Raw genomic sequence first — 18,427 nt, forward strand, 5'->3', positions numbered from 1 at the left:
GTGTCGGCGGGTCCGCTCTGGCACGTGGGTGGGACCCCACTGGCCCAGAAGAAGTGTGTGCTGATGGAAACGTGATTGGCAGCCTTTGGCAATGTCTGTGGAGGAGCTACACCCATCACGGCCCATTTCAAGGAACCAATGGAGGTCCCCGATGTGCGGCTGGACAGAGATGCCCAGGATGCTCCTTCGAGCCTGCGGGACCCTGTGCCCCACGGAGGCCTGCAACTCCTGTGGAGGAGCGGCGTGATGGCCCAGGGCTGGCGGCGACCAGCCATCGCGCCGGCTCTCCTGGTAGCCGCGTCCCTGTGACGGGTCACTTCTGGGAAAGGCGAAAACGAGAAAGCACGGGAGGCCCGGGAGCTCTTAAATCACCTGCACAGAAGCACTCTGCTTCCTGAGCCTGGTCAGCGGCCCAAAGCCCGTGTTGTTTATTGTGATCCTCCTCCCGTCTGACATCGGCAGTGCGCACGCGTGCGTGTTTCCACTTGTAAATCACCGAGCTGCGTTAGCCGCTGCAACTTACAGGAGGTAGTGAGGCAATGCTTGGAATCTTATAGAATCTCCCAGAGGGCCTGGCTTTGCTCTCAGTCACAGAGAAAAGCTGCGAAAATAAACAAGAGCCGTTTGCTGGAAGAGAGCAGCAAAGCGTCTCCGTGAATCATGTCTGCGCCGCGGAGTGGCCGGGCCTGTGCGCTTCCTGTCGGGCGGTTCTGTTGTGGCTGTGCGCTTTCCTTTCATTTTGGGGTGTTTTTTAAAATTAAATTCATGGAGGTGACACTGGTTAATAAGATCATATATGTTTCAAGTGCATAAGTCTATGCTTCATCATCTGTACCCTGCACTATGCCCACCACCCACCGTCAGGTCTTCCGTCACCACGTACTTGACCCCCTGTCCCCTTTCCTGCCCCCGACCCCGGCCCGGCCCTCTGGTAACCACCATACTGCTGTGTCTGTGTCTATGAGTTTTTTGCTTGTTTGTTTTTCTTATTTGCTCATTTGTTGCTTTCAGTTTCCTAATCCCACATATGAGCTGAATCCTATGATTCTTAGCTTTTTCTGTCTGACTTATTTTGCTTAAAATCCACTGCACAGCCAAAAAAACCCACCACCCAAACAAAAGGGCAACCAAACGAATGGGACAAGATATTTGCAAACAGCAGCTCGAACAAGGGGTTAGCATCCAAAGTAAATAAAGAACTCGCAGCCCTGGCTGGTTTGGATAGAGTGTCAGCCTACAGACTGAAGGGTCCTAAGTTGGATTCCAGTCAAGGGCACATGCCCAGGTTGCAGGCTCAATCCTCGGTTGGGGGCGTGAAGGAGGCAGCAGATCAATAATTCTTTCTCATCATTGATGTTTCTATCTCTCTATCCCTCTCCCTTCCTCTCCGAAATCAATAAAAATATATTTTAAAAAATAAAGAAAAACTGAAGAACTCATACAACTCAACACCAAACAAGCAATCCAATTAAAAAATGGGCAGAGGACCTGAACAGACACTTCTCCCAAGAAGAATTACAAATGGCCAACAGGTATATGAAAAGACGCTCAGCTTCACTACCTACTGGGCAGATGCAAATCAACGCTAAAATGAGACAACCTTTTCATTTTGTTTTTGAGGGTCCACCTTTTTGCCTTCACTCTAAAGCCACCTCCGCCCACAATGCTTCCTCCGGCCCCTTTCCGTCCAGAACGAACACAGACACAAACCACCTCCATGCACCAGTCAAGTCCCTCTCTCCCTCCCAGCGTGGGCATTCGCAGGTGAAAGCACTCGGGCTGGCCTGGGCGTGGAAGGTGAGGCCGCCAGCTTCCACCAGAACAGAACACGCAGCAGCCCAGAGCCCCAGGACCTCGGTGGGGACCGTGACTGGCCGGGAGGGCCCAGCAAAAAGGAGACATTTGAAGGAAAACAGGCTGCATTGGAAAGGCGGGTGACATCAAGAAAGGGAAAACAACTATAAATACCCTTTTACACTGAGCCTTCTGTTAAAGGAAACACATGTACCAGAGGGTTGGGTTTTTTTTTCCTAAGTTCAACTGGAAAAACATAAATATTTAGTCATTTCATAACAGCAGACAACTGACAAGCAGGCCACAGATTAAAGGAACATTGTGTGTTTCTAAGAAAGTTTATCAAACAAAATATATCTTTCAGAACAGAATCCCCAAGCCTGTTTTGGAAGCAACTCTGACCTTCATCATGAACTCTGTCTTGATATAATCACAAAGTCAAATCTCAAAGATAGCAAATGCATCGATAACCATCTTGGCCAACAATGGGGTCTGTTTCATATTTTAAAATTTACAAGACTGGGCAGAAAAACAAAAATAAAAAACATTGTTAATAATACACGATGGCTTTTGAGGTTGTCGATAAAAATAACTGGCTTCCAGTTAGGTTGATCACTACTGTATGAGCATCTTACTGCTATAAATAAGAAATGCGAAATTCCTCAGAGGCAAGACTATCTGCAATGCAACAGAACAGACAACTCGCACTGATAGTGAGTCCACTTGTAAGGGGCCCAGGGACCACAGATCACCATTTTTAGGGGAAGTCCCCTCTTTCAACATCACCCCGATGCTTGCAGGGGCAGATGTCTTTATTTTGAAGTTTGCAGAGGCAGATGATGGGGAGAATGAGAAGCTTTCTTAGGGGAGAAATCAGCTAGCAAAGGCCGGAAGAAAAAGAAAAACCACTTGAGACTCTCTCCTAACGCAGGTGTTATTTTTGTCCGCATCGAATGCTGTTGTTTCAACAATATCTGCAAAAAAATACTTACAGTTGCACCAACAGGGTAAGGTTTCCCGGGGCTCTTTAAGGGTGTTTCTGAGAACCCTGAACTCATCGTGAAAGTCCGTCTCTGCCCACTGGCTTTGCTGAGTCACCTGGCACTCCGGGGACGGACACCCCACACCAGGGCACCCACACCAGCTGTCCTACGTCCACTGACTTTGACTAGTGTCAGAGGCCTGCATCAAGAGGGCCTCGGTCATACGGGGCACGATGTGGCCATAAAGACGCTTCCATCCTCCTCTCTATTGTGCAGAGCAATCATGAGCCTCACCACAACTGCCCGCCTCTCATCCTTAGGAAATAAGGCTTAGAAAAGCACTGCATTCTGTCGATCCAGAATTTTCCATGAGCCCCACCACCAATACGTATGAACTGACCACTCCCTGCAAAGAGCTGCGTCCAGGGGCAACACGGAATGAAAGGGTTCGAACGTGAGCCTCTCGCTCCCAAGGAGCCTACGGGTCTTGCAGGAGTCAGTGCACAGCCCAGGTTTTATGATCTACAAGGAGGGGCACAGAGCAGCTCCAACAGGAAGCACCGGGTTCGTTCAGGGGACAGGGGGCGGGAGCCCCAGCATTAGGTGGTGGGGTCTAAGCAGGAAGCATTTATACAGACACTGGGGAGGCAGGAGAGTGCGCGTCGCAACAGGCAGGTGAGACGCGGCTGCAGAAGATGCCCCACGAAAGGTCAGGTCACGGTGCCGCCGCCTCTGGGCGTGAGGCTTAAAGGAGACACTAGAGAGGGAGCCCGCTGTCTCCATCAGCTCCGCCAGCTCCTGCCGGGGTGAGCAGGGCTTTGAGGAGCTGGACAGTGGCCTCGAACACAGGGTGCAGAGAGAAGCTGGGCCAGTCTTCAGGCAGATGTTCTAGAAAAGCAGGCAAGTGGGGAGTCCCAGGTCGGGGAGGCGGTGGGCACACCGACTGGGTCGTGAAGGCTGGTGTGGCTCACAGGGGGCCAGACCCAGACCCTCTGGACAGCCTAGAAGTCCAGGCTGTGCAGCTGGACCCTCCTCTGAAACAGCGGCCGGAGTATCTGAGCATCTGTGGGATGAAGTTTCCCGAAGAGGCTGCTGGGAAGACCCGGGAGGCTGCCTGGTCCAGCGGGGGGAGGGGGAGCGGCAAAGGAAGCAGGAGACAGGACGGAGGCGGGAGGAAGCGCCAGAACCTAGGGACCAGATGGACACAGAAGGTGAAGGGGAGAGAGGAGGAGAGGAGGATGTTAAGCAGGGCGAAGGGGGGGGGGGGTCTTGATGAAGATGGCGAGTTCTGCTCCAGCCCAAAGAATGAGGTCCTTCGTCCTCAGGCCCCTGACCTATGACCTTGGTCAAGGTGAATGGGCTCTGTGACTCGACCTCTGAGCAGAGCCTGGAGGCCAGCCTCCCTGGGCCTCCCTGGGCCTCACTCCCACCGGGGCCTCTCCCAAGACCCATGGTCCTCTTTCAGTTAAAACCCACGAAAAGCTACGTGAAGTGGTTTCTGGAGAGGACGTTACAAGATGATTTGTGAACTCTAAATACTCTGCCCGCTGGAGTCACGTCAGTACTTACCTGTTAGCGGTCATCCCGCCTTTAACGCCTGCTGTGTGGGGAGCCCCACGTGTCCGTCCACTGGGCTGGGCTCTGGCGCCCCGCTGTTGGCTCAGCACGAGTCTCGGTGTGATGGTATTTTTGCAGAGGTGCCTACGTACATCTACAAACAGGTAACTTCACGCAAAGCCGACCGCCCTTCCCAAAACCGGTGGGTCTCGCCCAATCACCAGAAGAGCTGACAGAAAAGCACTGAGGCCTCTGGGGCGGAGGACAGACGCTGCCTCCAGACCGTAACCCAGAAACCCTGCGTGTCCAGCCTGCCCACCCGCCCTACAAACTTCAAAACCAAGACTGAAGTACCAGCTCCTGCCCGGGTCTCCAGCCTGCCGGCCCAAGCTACAGATTCTGGACTTGCATTCCCCCACCACCCCCACCCCACCCCCACCACAACTGTGTGGGCCAACCTTTTAAAATAAAACTCATTAAAATAGCTATAAATATAAATTACTAGTAGCCTGTTTGCACGAAGATTCGTGCAATAGACCTTCATTCACCTGGCTGCCTGCACCGGTTTTCTGCCGGCACCGGGGACCCAGGCCTTGGCTGTGGCCACCGCCTTCTGCCTTCTTTCAGGGTCTGGGCTTGGCCCTGGGCGGTGGCCTTGGGCTCGGCTGCACCCAGCGTCCCTGCGACCCGATCGCAGGAGCCGACCCCCAGTGGTCTCCTGCGATTGGCGCAGGCACCCCGCTGGCGCCCAAGGCCGGGAAAGCCTCGGGCGGCTTTCCCGGCCTTGGGCTCCGCCACACCCCAGCTTCCCTGCAACGGTTTCCTGGTGGGCGTGGTTGATGGGCGTGGCTTGGTTGGTAGGCGTGGCTTGGGCGTAGCGAAGGTGCGGTCAATTTGCATATTTGTCTATTATAAGGTAAGATTAGAGAGCTAGAGATGGAGCTAGAGGTAGACATCTACGCACATGTATCTATGCCCGTCCTACAGGACCTGTTTCTCTGGGGAACCTGACTGGTGCCCTGTCTTGATCAGTCACTGGCAGCCCCAGGAAGGAGGCATGACCTTGGGCAGGAAGGTCATGTCAGCATCCCTAAAGGGCATCTTCCAGCCACACTCCCAGGGCCTAAGGGACCGAGCCCTCTGTTCCTGAGGGGACGTGGGCAGCAACACCCCAGACTTCACGCCCCCAGGCAATCAGAGCTAAGACTTGTTCCCATCCAGGAGGAAACTCCCCATTTCGAGTCTCAGGTGACTGGACTCCCGTGGTTCTCACTCCCCTGGCGTGCGCCGTGGGCATCTCCCTCCGGCCTCGTCCCGATCCACCGGTCCTTCCCCCTCATCCTCCTGTCGCCCCTGCAGCCTTTCAGCCGCCACCTTAAGCAGAGAGGATAACACTTTTCCCCTGAGAGTAATACCAGGAGCAGCTTCCAAATCCCTTCGCGGGCAGAAAACAATCTTCAGGAGCAGCCGGAGCTGAAGGAGCCCTTTCCAGAAAGGACGGGGTCTGGCGGCGGCGCGCGCTGAACTCGCCCGACTCCGAAGGCCTCGCGCCACGCCTCGCGCTTCGCCCCGGTGTTTGCACTTGGCACCAACCGCCTCCTTCTTGATTTCATTTCGGTTTTTAACTTTTGACACTTTCATTACAAATAGAGTAGCTTTTAAAAAATAAACCAAAACAGCTGTGCAAATACCAGACATTCAGAAATCAAATGATTTTAATAAATATTGACTTTAGGGGGTTGGGGGGGGGGTGAGGACTGGAAACGCGGAACTGATGGAGTCACGGTGACAAGTCCCCAAGGCCACCCTTATCAGGACACACGCCCCCCCCCCCCCCCCCCGTAAACAGCCCCGTGGAGCCACAGCCCCGTGGATGCACCAACCCCCTAATCGGGGGCTCTGGCATCGTCTCCTGCCTTCTCTCAGGCCCTTTTGAAGAAGAACTTTGAACACCTCAGTCTTCTGATGCTGAGCGTTGAACTCCTTTAAGCAGCTGGATGTTTCCTGAACAAAACACATGAGCCTTTCATTCCTGGAACTCTAAAATCCGCTGAAAGCTCCCAAAAAATTATGATTCCAGTTGGAATGAACTTCCTCCGGAGAAGTGAGAGACAGACCACATCAAAACAGTCACCAAGGAGCTCTCTGCCTCTGCTGAGACGCGTCCGCCACGCCACGGCCGGGGCTGGAGCACAGCGGCGCCACTGAGGCAGGGGGAGCGCAGACCCGCTTCAGGGGGGTGACCCGGGCGAGGTGACATGCAAAGTCCTGCCCAGCCCACTGATGTCGAACAGCATGGCTCAGTGGTTGAGTGTCCACCTAGGAACCAGGGGGGTCACGGTTCAATCCCCAGTCAGGGCACGTGCCCAGGTTGCAGGCTCGATCCCCAGTGTGGGGTGTGCAGAAAGCAGCCAATCAATGATCCTCACGACTGATGTTTCTCTCTCACTCCCTCTCCCTTCCTCTCTGAAATCATTAAAAAAAAAACTTTAAAAAAAATGTTGAACTTCTCATTCATGTTATTGTCCCCTAAAGAACTCTTCTTGGAGAGGGTATCTCTGTCACATGAAGAGACCTGAAACACGTCAAGGTCGAATCCTTTTCAACAAAAATGCATGCGGCCAATGATATCAAGGTCCCCAGCCGCAGGCCTTATCAGAACATTTCTCAGGATTTTCAAACACGATTTTATTAAGATAAACAGATCAAAACCGGAGCCACCGTCTGAGGTCCCTGGTGCTGGGACTGCGTGGGGAGGCTCCACCTGTGTGGATATGTGCTGTTTTGGGGGCCACCATCGGAAATCCCCAACTTTCTCACGGGTTCTACTGGATTTACTTTGCAAGCCACGTCTCAAACCCAGACAGCAGCAAGTTCCTCCGGGCATCACTGGTCCAGGAATCCCTGACCCTGTTCTTGGATCAAAAAGGAGGAGGAGGAGGAGGAGGAGGAGGAGGAGGAGGAGGAGGAGGAGGAGGAGGAGGAAGGAAGGGAGGACGAAGGGAGGAAGAAGGGAGGAAGAAGAAGGAGGAGGAGGAGGAAGAGGAAGAGGAGGAAGAAAAAGAAGAAGGAGGAGGAGGAGGAGGAGGAGGACGAGGAGGAGGAGGAGGAAGGAAGGAAGGAAGGAAGGAAGGAAGGAAGGAAGGAAGGAAGGAAGGAAGGAAGGAAGGGAGGAAGGAAGGGAGGAAGAAAGGAGGAAGAAGGAGGAGGTGGAGGAGGAGGAGGAGGAGGAGGAGGAGGAGGAGGAGGAGGAGGAGAAAAAAGGTCCCTGGTGAGGTTTTCAATCATCCTTGGAGAAATAAGGGGGAAAGTGGAAGAATGATAATTTTATAAAATAACTGAAGGCATTTTCCTATCTTTTGAGATTACACCCTCCACCCTCCGTATTTTTGTGGAGGGGTAAGTGCTAAAATGTCCTTCATTTGCTGAAATGCTGTGAAATTATAGAATAAGATTGTTTTTTGTTTTTAATATCCTTACTTGACACAAAAATGGGCAACCCTGACTCCCTCCCTTTTTTGTTCTATTCATCTCATGTCTTAAGAGCACTCTCCACTCTGAAAGATTATGAGAATTTGATTCGTTACCAGAAAACATTTTTTATAAAATAAATAGGGAGAAATGCAAACTATTATATACCGTATCAGGGCCTGGAAAAACAACACACAAAATGTGATATAAAATGCAAAACGGAGATAGCTGCATAGGGATGGTATAATTCGAACAAGGTGGAATTGTTCTAAAGTACTTTAATATTCCTATAGGATTCTCTTTTAAATTAAAATAATGAGTACGTAGGAGATCAAAAGCCAAAAAAAGAAATAAAAATTCCCTATCAAAGCATGCACAGTTCTCTCTAGAACCCATTGGAGTGTGTCTTTCCAAAAATATTCAAATAAATGTTAGCTCTTTCATCACTGGTATAATTTATACACGAGGGTTATTTATCGCATCCTATCTGAGCACTAATCCGGCCCACGTGTCCACGCGGCGACCTGGGGAACAGTCCGCGTCATCTTCAAAGCCCCTCCTGATCGGGGAGCCAGGGCAGGGGCGACTGTAAAGCCTTCCTGCCGTTCCCATTAGCCCTGCCGGAGTCACAGCCCATTTGCTCTCCTACCGGGAGTCTGAAGGGTTAGCTAGAGGGTCTTCTTATTGTAGAAATTGCCCTACCTCTTTCCTTACCCAATCCTCAGGGAAGATCCTGCTTTGGTTCCCCTTAAAACAGTATTTACGTTGCATTTACAATTTTTACGGTAGTTAACAATACTGTGCTGGACACTGAAAAAGCTGTTAAGAGGGCAGGCTGGTGTTACGTGTTCTTACAACAGCAGCAGCAGCAAGAATAACAACAACAACAACAATAAATAATAATACCATTTTCAGTGCTTAACAGATGAAATCGTTTTCTCCGTCTGTCCTCCCTTCCAACTTCCTCTTTCCCGTAGTTGAAGGTTTACTCTCTTCCTGAATGCTCAGTTTTTCCTACCAGAGGAATGGCATAATTCTTATATTCTTCCTCCCCACTTCTGTCCACTTTTTAAACTATTGAAAAGCTGTCTGTACTATCCTAATGCTTTCAACACCAATAATATAAAATCCTATCAAAAGAAAATAATCTTCAAGTGGGACAGGACCCACTGTCATCCAATGAGGTTTTTTAAAAAATGACTTCATTTACTGACTATCCATTCTGTCCATGGACTTAACTAGAAGTACAAAAATTTTTTTCCTAAAAATCCACCCTAGGTCACCACATGGCATATTCACCTGAGACAGTCAGTCAGGCCCTATTCCCATTGCAAACATGATGAGGTGCTCTAGGAGTTATAACCACCAATACCCATCACCCAGAAAAAATGATTTACAGAATAGCCAAGAGCAAAAGAAAGTAAAATAAATCACTAAGGTCCAGAATCAAAGTGAGAAATTAAAGCAAGAGTGGTACCTGAAATCATAGTAGCCCTGGGGATCTGGGTTCCAAACACAGATCCTAAGATCAGTGGTGGGCTTCTAAGGCCACGCAGGAAAAAAAAAAAAGACATGACTGTGGCCCAGAGGAAGCAGGAGAGGGAGGACTGGCACCCTCTATAGCAGGAAAGCTTGCTACATGCCTGAGGTCATGTGCAAAAAAAAAAGTTGTCTGTAAGAAATCCAAACCACATCCTTGTTACCTATTATCTATAGTTTGTACCAGGATGGATAGATAAGCAAGCCCCACTAAAGATGAGCTCACCAGCAAATATTACATGAACATGAAGAAGAAACTAAAATGAATAGATTTTAGCAGCTGTAGTAGATGCCAAAAGGAGGAAGATTGACACCCCAAACATTCTGGATTTTTAAAACACCAAACCCAAAAAGTCTACAAAATGAACTTAAAATTACTTTTCAAAAAGTAATTAAGACCATCATGAGAAGCAGGACAGTATAAACCAATTAAAGGCAGAGTTGAAATAACTGAAGACAACTTCCAGAAATGAAAAATATAACAAACTTAAAAGTCAATTATTCATCAATGATGGGAAAAAGTAGTGAACTAACTAGAAAGAAAAATATGGGGGTGGCGGGGGGAGAGGTGAGGCTGGAATGCAGTTTCCAGTGCTTATCAGGATTTCCATAATGAGTGGATAATAAAAATGGAAGATAAGAAATATTCCAGACACTTGGGGGGGAGGGGGATAATAAGCAGATTTGAGGAAATAAATGAGACTTCAGAATAAAAAAATAAATAAAAAGAAATCCTGTGCAAAAGAAATATAATTAAATCCACATCTAGTCGTATCACAATGAAACATCAAAGACAAAAGAGAAAGTATGAAAGGTGGCCAGAGGACAAAAAGGAGATTACGTACGAGATTTCTCAGCAGCGGCCGCCGACGCCAGAAGGCAATAAAATCACATTTTCAAAGTGCTGAGGGGAAATGCTGGTGACCTGCCTAACTGTCAGGCAAAGTGAGCATTCAAATGAGGGCAAGCTGAAGAAACGCGGAGGGGAACACGGAAAGAATGCATTACTCGTAGACTTTTAGTTAAACAACGACAAGGAAATTAAGCCCAGAGAGAAAAAAAAAAAAATTAATTCAAGAAGCAAAGGCATACAATGTAGTAAGTAGTTGATAAACCCAGAGAAACACTAAAATGATTAAATATGGTAATAATGGTCCCTTTTAGAAGGATTTTAAAGCCAAGTAGGACTGGAAAACTAAGCACCAACAACGTGAGAGATGGGAGGAGGGATGGAGGTGAGCCTTGGACTCTGTGGAAAGAGGGCTGAGATATCGCTTAACTCCCAACGCCATTAGGTAAGTAACTGTACAAGTGTGGGAGGGGCCCAAACTGACTAAAATTAGAATGTATACATTCCAAAAACAGGAGGTGTGAAAGGAGGAGCAAGTAACTTGATAAAGTCAGAAAAGGAGTAAAAATGGGAAGTACAAAGTTAACACTGAAAATACAAAATATATAGTAACTACATTATAAATGTACTAAAGGCCCAGTGCACGGATTCGTGCACCGATGGGGTCCCTCGGCCTGGCCTGCGGGGATCGGGCCGAAACCAACTCTCCGACAGACATCCCCCGAGGGGTTCCGGATTGCGAGAGGGCGGTTCTGCACCTCGAAATCGGGCTCCCTCCTCTCTGGTTCCAGGTGCATCACCTGAGAACTGCAGCTGCCAAGTTACTGAGCTCGTCTGCCCCCTGGTGGTCAGTGCGCATCATAGTTACCAGTTGGATGGTCAAATGGTCGGGTGGTCGCTTAGGCTTTTATATATATAGATGTTATATAGATTAACCCTTTGCACTCACTTGCTTTTTTCTCGATTCCTGCTACCGATGCTAACCGTGTCAAGTCACACTCGACATCCGAGTGCAAAAGGTTAAGATCACTTGTAGAACTACAATCATGCTCATTTTGGGTGACTTTGAAAACCCAAGTTATATTCTGTTTATGACAGACATATCCAAAACATAAATGAATAGAAAGGTTGCACATAAATTTGTTGAAAGAGGTATACCTGATATACCAAGAAAGCAGCTCAACCACTAAAATAAGGAACGTTGGAGTAGCAATTTTACTGTGAGGAAAAAACAGATGGTAAGACAAAACTCATTATTAGGGATTAAGGTGGTCCATGCTTAATGATAGAAAGGAAATGGCATGCTTCACATAGATCCAGAAGCTGTATGCACCCAACAGCAGAGCCTCAAACTAAGATGCTAAAAGGTAGCAGCGTGATGAAGAGAAACAGAAAAGTCTACTACATGTAACAGAAAGAAAAGGCCACTTTCTTCCAAACTGCCAGATCCAGCAGGCAAGAAAATCCGTGTGAGTGGTTCTCAGAGGGTTCTTTAAGAGACTTTATCTGTTCCCTGAGATTCAGTGACCAAGCCAAGATCAGGGAGAAGTCTGACACCCCAGGTTCTGGAGAGAGACATGAATCCTTGGGGCCGGGGTTTATTAAGAGGGGACTGAAGTGGCCCCAGCCAGTTTCAATAGGGGCCAGGGGCAGGGTCACGGATACGTGTCCTGTGCATGCCGTGGAGTCTCGAAAGGTCTTGCTGACACAGAGTGGACTCTGGAATCCGTAAGGGCTGCCTCTCAATGGGGTGCCCACCAGGACAAGCTGAGGGAGCCTGGAAGCAACCAGGCCAAGGGATTCCCCACTCCTAGGAACCTCAGGTCCCCTGACACACTCCCACAGGGCCGCCATCCAGACAGAGAGGGACAGCCACGCTGCCACAGGAGCCGCCAGACACTTCGTGTCATCCTATGAGACCCACCCACATACTGGGGAGAACCAGGGAGCCGGAACCCGTGAGAAGAAAGAATGGTGGAACAGACCTCCCGTCCGTACCCCGAGCACCCGTCCCTCAGGCCTTGGGGGGGGCAACTTAGGGAGAAGGGAGGGGTGAAATCATGGGAGAGGCTTCTGTTAGACTAGACCGGACTTTTAAATGACGGACGGAGACTGGAAAGATCTGGCTCTAAAGACCACGAGAGCAGGAAGGGATGTGGGAGACGCGGAGGCAGGCAGAGTGAAAAGGCCGCCACGCTCACCAGTGACACAGCCGTTGCAAGCTCTAGCTGTAACAGGCGTTAGAGTCCGGCCACTGATAAAAACACAGCCTTCTCCTCAGGCCCGTGGGGAGATCTGCAAACGCTGACTGGCAGGGAGTGAGTCCCTGAGAAACAACCCACAAACGCTGGAGAACAGATGCCCACACAACGCACTCTCACCACAACGAAGCACGACTGGACATCACAAACGACGTCTCAGCAAAGGGGCTTGTGAACCCAAAAAAGAACCTTCAAAATAATTGTGAGTCGCGTGAAATCAAGAAATAACTACAGCTGAGCCGCCACACGTTTCAGCACACGGACTAGACCTACATGCATCGCTATGAATAAGTCTTCAAACATCATGTTGAGCCCTAACTGGTTTGACTCTGTGGAGAGAGCATCGGCCTGCAGACTGAAGAGTCCCAGGTTCGATTCCGGTCAAGGGCATGTACCTTGGTTCCGGGCACATCTCCAGTAGGGGGTGTGCAGGAGGCAGCTGATCGATGTTTCTCTCTCATCGATGTTTCTAACTCTCTATCCCTCTCCCTTCCTCTCTATGAAAAATCAATAAAATATATTTTTAAAAAAACAAAAACAAAAACATCATGTTGCGTGAAGAAGCCAATCACAGAAACGACCTGTATGAAATAATGCTGTTTGTGTAAAACCGTGAGGTGTTTCTGGAATACATGCATGTGCATGTGCACCTGTGTGTGTGTGTGTGATGTGTGGCACATACATGCAAAGAGAGAGGCGTGAGCAGGAAGCCCTCACACCCACGTCCCGATATGAATGGAGGAGCGAGGGGATTAGAGGCATGAACACGCGTCACTGGCTCTATCGGTGAGCCTTGCTCTCACAGGAGCCGAGGGGAGTGCAGCTCGGTGCGGGCCGTGTGGGACGTGGCCGGGGCAGACACAGACCTTTGCTGTTTGCTGTTATGACGGGGCTTGCGTGTATTTCAAATACACGGAATCAGACCCAAGAAAAGCCAGGCAGACGCTCAGGGCCATTCCAGCCCGGCTCCTGCTCCTCGGAGCCGGGCTCGGCGGCCCTTCCGCCAGAGGACAGACTGGAGGCCACAGGGAAGGGACGGAGGGACCTGCCAGCCCCCCGGGGTTTGGGGATTTGGCACGAAAGCACTGTCACCAGCGCTCCCCACACAGTGACTGCCGGCCGCTCATATCTGGGCCTCCGGGCCCCCCAAGGAGAGCTGCGGGGGAAGAGAGGAGACCCCCGATGCTCCCCACAGCGAGGCTGGGGTCCTGCAAGCCGGCCCGGCCCAGGCCCGGGAGTGAAGGGCCAGCCTGCCAGCTGCCCGTGCCCGCCCTGGCCCTCAGTCTGCCCTCCGCACGGCTGGCCTCTCTGCCCACAGCGTCTCCGCCAGCAAACCCGATCCGACAGCCCTGGGGGTGGATTCCTCGAAGTTTCGATGCAAACCCTGCGTGCCCATGAGGCGGGCCATATTGAATTGCAATTGTACCGGCGCTTAAGGACAATGAACTTTTGATCCGAGCCGTCGCTCCGCTGCGGTGTGAGAAAGGAAACCTCAGGAATGGCCCCCGCCTGCTCCGACCACACAGGAACGCGCATCCTGGCAGCCCGCCTCTTCCGTCCGGAGCCGGGGCTCTGCCCAGAGCAGGACCCGCTTCCCCAGCTGGCCCCCAGCCACGAGGAGGAGGAGGAGGAGGAGGAGGAGGAGGAGGAGGAGGCGGCGGCGGCCGGGAGAGGCGGAGGAAAGAGAAGGAGAAAGTGCTTCCCGAAGGGAGGAGAGACGCTGCAGAGAAAACCGCTCTGATGGGAATGCCTCGCCCTGTCCCACCCGCCCCAGCCTCGCCCCCAGGAGCCACCAAGATTGCCGGGCTGCGGGAAACAGACAAAAACCCTGAGGGCACTCAGACCCCAACCGGCTTCCTCCTGGCTCCTCGCCTCCTCGCACGCCACAAGCCGCACATCCGAACCGCATCCAGGACCGGCCACACCGCCCGCCTCCAGGGCCACGCCATGGTCACTTCCCATCCGGACATTCCCCGCTTCCCTGCTGCCAACCTTGGAACTGCCGTCCACACAGCAACCCGCCTGCCCTCCTGAAATCGCCCATGTCACGTCCCTCCCGATCCCCAAACCCTGTGCTGGGCTCCCCGCCTCACAGATTAAAACCACGGGCCGAGAAGTACCACAGGATCTCACTCATTTGTGGAATACAATGAACCACATAAACTGATGAACCAAAATAGATCCAGAGACACAGAAGCATCCAACAGACCATCCAACCTCAGCGGGAAGGCAGGGTGGGGGGTGGGGGGGTGAGAGATCACCCAAAGGACTTGTATGCATGCATATGAGCAGAACCCATGGACACAGGCAGGAGGGGGGTGAGGGCATGTGCTGGGGGTGGGAACGGCTGGGGAGAGGTCAATGGGGGGGGGGACTTATGTAATACTTTAAACAATAAATAACTTAGAAAACAAAAACCAAACACAGACCGGGTCCTTACAGGGCCCTCAGCCCCCTGGTGACCGGCCCCCCCCGGTTTCTCTGACCTCATCGCCACTCCTCCCCGGCCCTGTCCAGCTGCACTGGCCTCCGCTCTGCTCCTCAAGCTCAGAAGGCACTGGCTGTCCCCTCTGTCTGGAATGTTCTTTCCCCAAATAGCTGATGCTCCCGCCACAGGCCGTCACTCAAGTGTCACTCCGCCCACTGCTGGCCACTCCACAAATCCTTGCCCCAACTTCCCTGATTCCCGGCCCTGCTCGCGTTTTCTCCTTAGTACTCTCTGCCACCCAGTCGGGCCTCTTCCTGTCCATCTTACTCACATTTTTATCCTCACCCGAGGACATGTTTTTATTGAGTTTTAGAGAAAGAGGAAAGGGATTGAACCTGCAACCTTTTGGGGTACAGATGATGCTCCATTGGAGACCCCGCCAGGGCCTGCCTGTTTGTCTTGTCTGTGACTGCCTCCCCGGGGAATGGAAGCTCCGGGGGCAGGGACCTGAGTCTGCTCTGCTCGCTGCTATATCCCCAGCCCCGGGAACAGGGCGGGGCACGTCGTTAATAAGCAATAAATATCTGCTCACTGAATTATGGAAGTCTGGGACAAAATGGAAGCGGGGGGGGGGGGAGGGAGGACGGGACACCCTCTGTCTTCTGCTTTGTGAAATCAGGGCCAGGCAGGAAAGAAAGGATTTTGTGTGATCCTGCTTTCCTGAGTCAAAATGCTAATGGCTTTGATTTTTAAATAAACAAAACTGAGTTGGAGACGTTTTAAGCCGTTTTTCTCCAGTTAAGTTACATGGACTCCGGCTCATAAACAGGAGGAGGAATGTGGGGGACATTTCAAGACGGCAGCCGACGCCAGCCGAGGAGGAGACACACACCATCCCGCAGGCCCAGCAACGCAGCGCAGAATCCCGGCTCACAAAAGCAGTCGTGACGTGTTCACGGAAGTTTAAATATTTCAAACTTAAAAGCCTTCGCAAAAATGGCTTCCTGAAAATGTAATTCATTTGGACTAATTTTTTGACTTTTTTTTAGAAATAAAATGATGGGAGTAGCTTTGTGGAGTTTTATGGGTTTTTTTTTTTTTTTTTACGTATTTTGGTTCATTCTCACCCGAGGATATTTTTCCACTGATTTTTAGAGAGAGTGGAAAGGAGGGAGGCAGGGAGGGGGGAGAAGGGGAGAGAGAGAGAGAGAGAGAGAAACACAGATGTGAGAGATGCACACGGGCCCTGATTGGGTCCAGGAATCAAACCTGCCCTTGACTGGGAATCGAACCTGCGACCCTTCGGTGCGTGGGCTGATGCTCCAACCACTCACCACACCAGCCAGGGCAATGGAGCAGCTTCTGGATGAAAGCATATTAAACTTTTATATTTTATTGGGCTTTAAAATATTTCCCAACTTCTATCATACATAGTGGCTCCTTCAGACCATCTTGATATTTTTAGGAGGCTAAGATCACGTGTAATGGGCCAGTTTCATTCACACCAAGATCGTCTGCTCACATTACGTCCTCTATGTCCCTTCTGAAATGTCCCCTTGCCTTTCTCCGTTTTCTCTAGAGATTTACTTAAATCTTCAACTAGAACATGAAATCCGGTGGCCTCGCCGTCATCGGTTGTTGGACGAACTCATTAACTCAGAGCCAGTCCCGGAAGCAGCCGGAGGGGACCACGTTCCAACGGAAATGAGGAGCGGTCCTCGTGATGAGCAGGAATTCTCTCCCTCCCGGTGCGGTGGGTGCTCGTGATTTCCCCGAAGACAGAGGAACCCTCTCCCGGACGCACTGTCCCCAGCACAGGCAGCGGGCCATGCCCCTGCGGGCGGCTGTTCTCCACGGCTCATCGGGAAGATGAGCAAGCGACAGGCCCCTTCTGCTCCCCCCTTTCTCCTCGGATCCATTCCCACCAACACCCACGCCGCTGGATCAACTGGAGGAACAGCACAGAGCACAGGCCCTGAAGTGTCATCGGGAAAGGCAAGACGTGCCGGGGGCTCCCGAGAGACGAGGAAGGTTCTACCTAGAAGGGGACCCATCCACACCCAGCCACGGGCTCAGGTTCACCTCCACAGCTGCCCCTGGGCAGTCCCGCTGACCCAGCTTCCTCAAGACACACGGTCATGGGCAAATCTGTGCTCCCATGCAGTGGGACTCCTACAACTGAACAAAAGGAAGATAAACGATCCAATCAAAAAATGGGCCAAGGACCCAAATAGACACCTTTTGAAAGAGGACATACAGAAGGCCAAGAGACACATGAAAACATGCTCAGAGTCACTAATCATCCGAGAGATGCAAATCAAAACAACAATGAGGTACCACCTCACACCTGTCAGAATGGCTATCATCAATAAATCAACAAATGACAAGTGCTGGTGAGGATGTGGAGAAAAGGGAACCCTCGTGCACTGCTGGTGGGAATGCAGACTGGGGCAGCCACTGTGGAGAACAGTATGGAGTTTCCTCAAAAAACTAAAAATGGAACTCCCATTTGACCCAGGAATCCCACTTCTAGGAACATATCCCAAGAAACCAGAAACACCAATCAGAAAGGATATATGCACCCCTATGTTCATAACAGCACAATTCACCATAGCTAAGATTTAGAAACAGCCTAAGTGCCCATCAGCAGATGACTGGATCAGAAAACTGTGGTACATCTACACAGTGGAATATTATGCTGCTATAAAAAAGAAGGAATTCTTACCATTTGCAACAGTATGGATGGAACTGGAGAGCATTATGCTAAGCGAAATAAGCCAGTCAGAGACAGATAAATATCACATGATCTCATTCATTTGTGGAATATAATGAACAACATAAATTGATGAACAAAAGCAAAACGAGAGTCATAGAAGCATCAAATAGACTGTCCAACCTATGAGGGAAGGCAGGGGGTGAGAGGGTAAGAGATCAACCAAAGGACTTGTATGCATGCATATGAGCATGACCAATGGACACAGACGGGGGGGGGGGCGGGCGGGGGGAAGGGCATGTACTGGGGGTGGGGGCAGCCGGGGAGAGGTCAATGGAGGGAAAAGGAGACTTACGTAATACTAGAGGCCCGGTGCACGAAATTCATGCACGGAGGGGTGGTGTCCCTCAGCCCAGCCTGCACCCTCTCCAATCTGGGACCCCTCGAGGGATGTCCGACTGCCCGTTTAGGCCCAATCCCACCGGGCAGTTGGACATCCCTCTCACAATCCAGGACTGCTGGCTCCCAACTGCTCGCCTGCCTGCCTTCCTGATTGCTCCTAACCACTTCTGCCTGCCAGCCTGATCACCCCTAACCACTCCCCTGCCAGCCTGATTGATGCCTAACTGCTCCCCTGCCAGCCTGTTTGCCCCTAACTGCCATCCACTGCAGGCCTGGTCACCCCTAACTGCCCTCCCCTGCAGGCCTGGTCACCCCTAACGGCCCTCTCTTGCAGGCCTGGTCCCTCCCAACTGCCCTCCCCTGCTGGCCATCTTATGGTGGCCATCTTGGGTCCACATGGGGGCAGGATCTTTGACCACATGGGGGCAG

The sequence above is a fragment of the Eptesicus fuscus genome, chromosome 3 (genome assembly GCF_027574615.1).
Source record: "Eptesicus fuscus isolate TK198812 chromosome 3, DD_ASM_mEF_20220401, whole genome shotgun sequence".
In the NCBI taxonomy this organism is placed as follows: domain Eukaryota; kingdom Metazoa; phylum Chordata; class Mammalia; order Chiroptera; family Vespertilionidae; genus Eptesicus; species Eptesicus fuscus.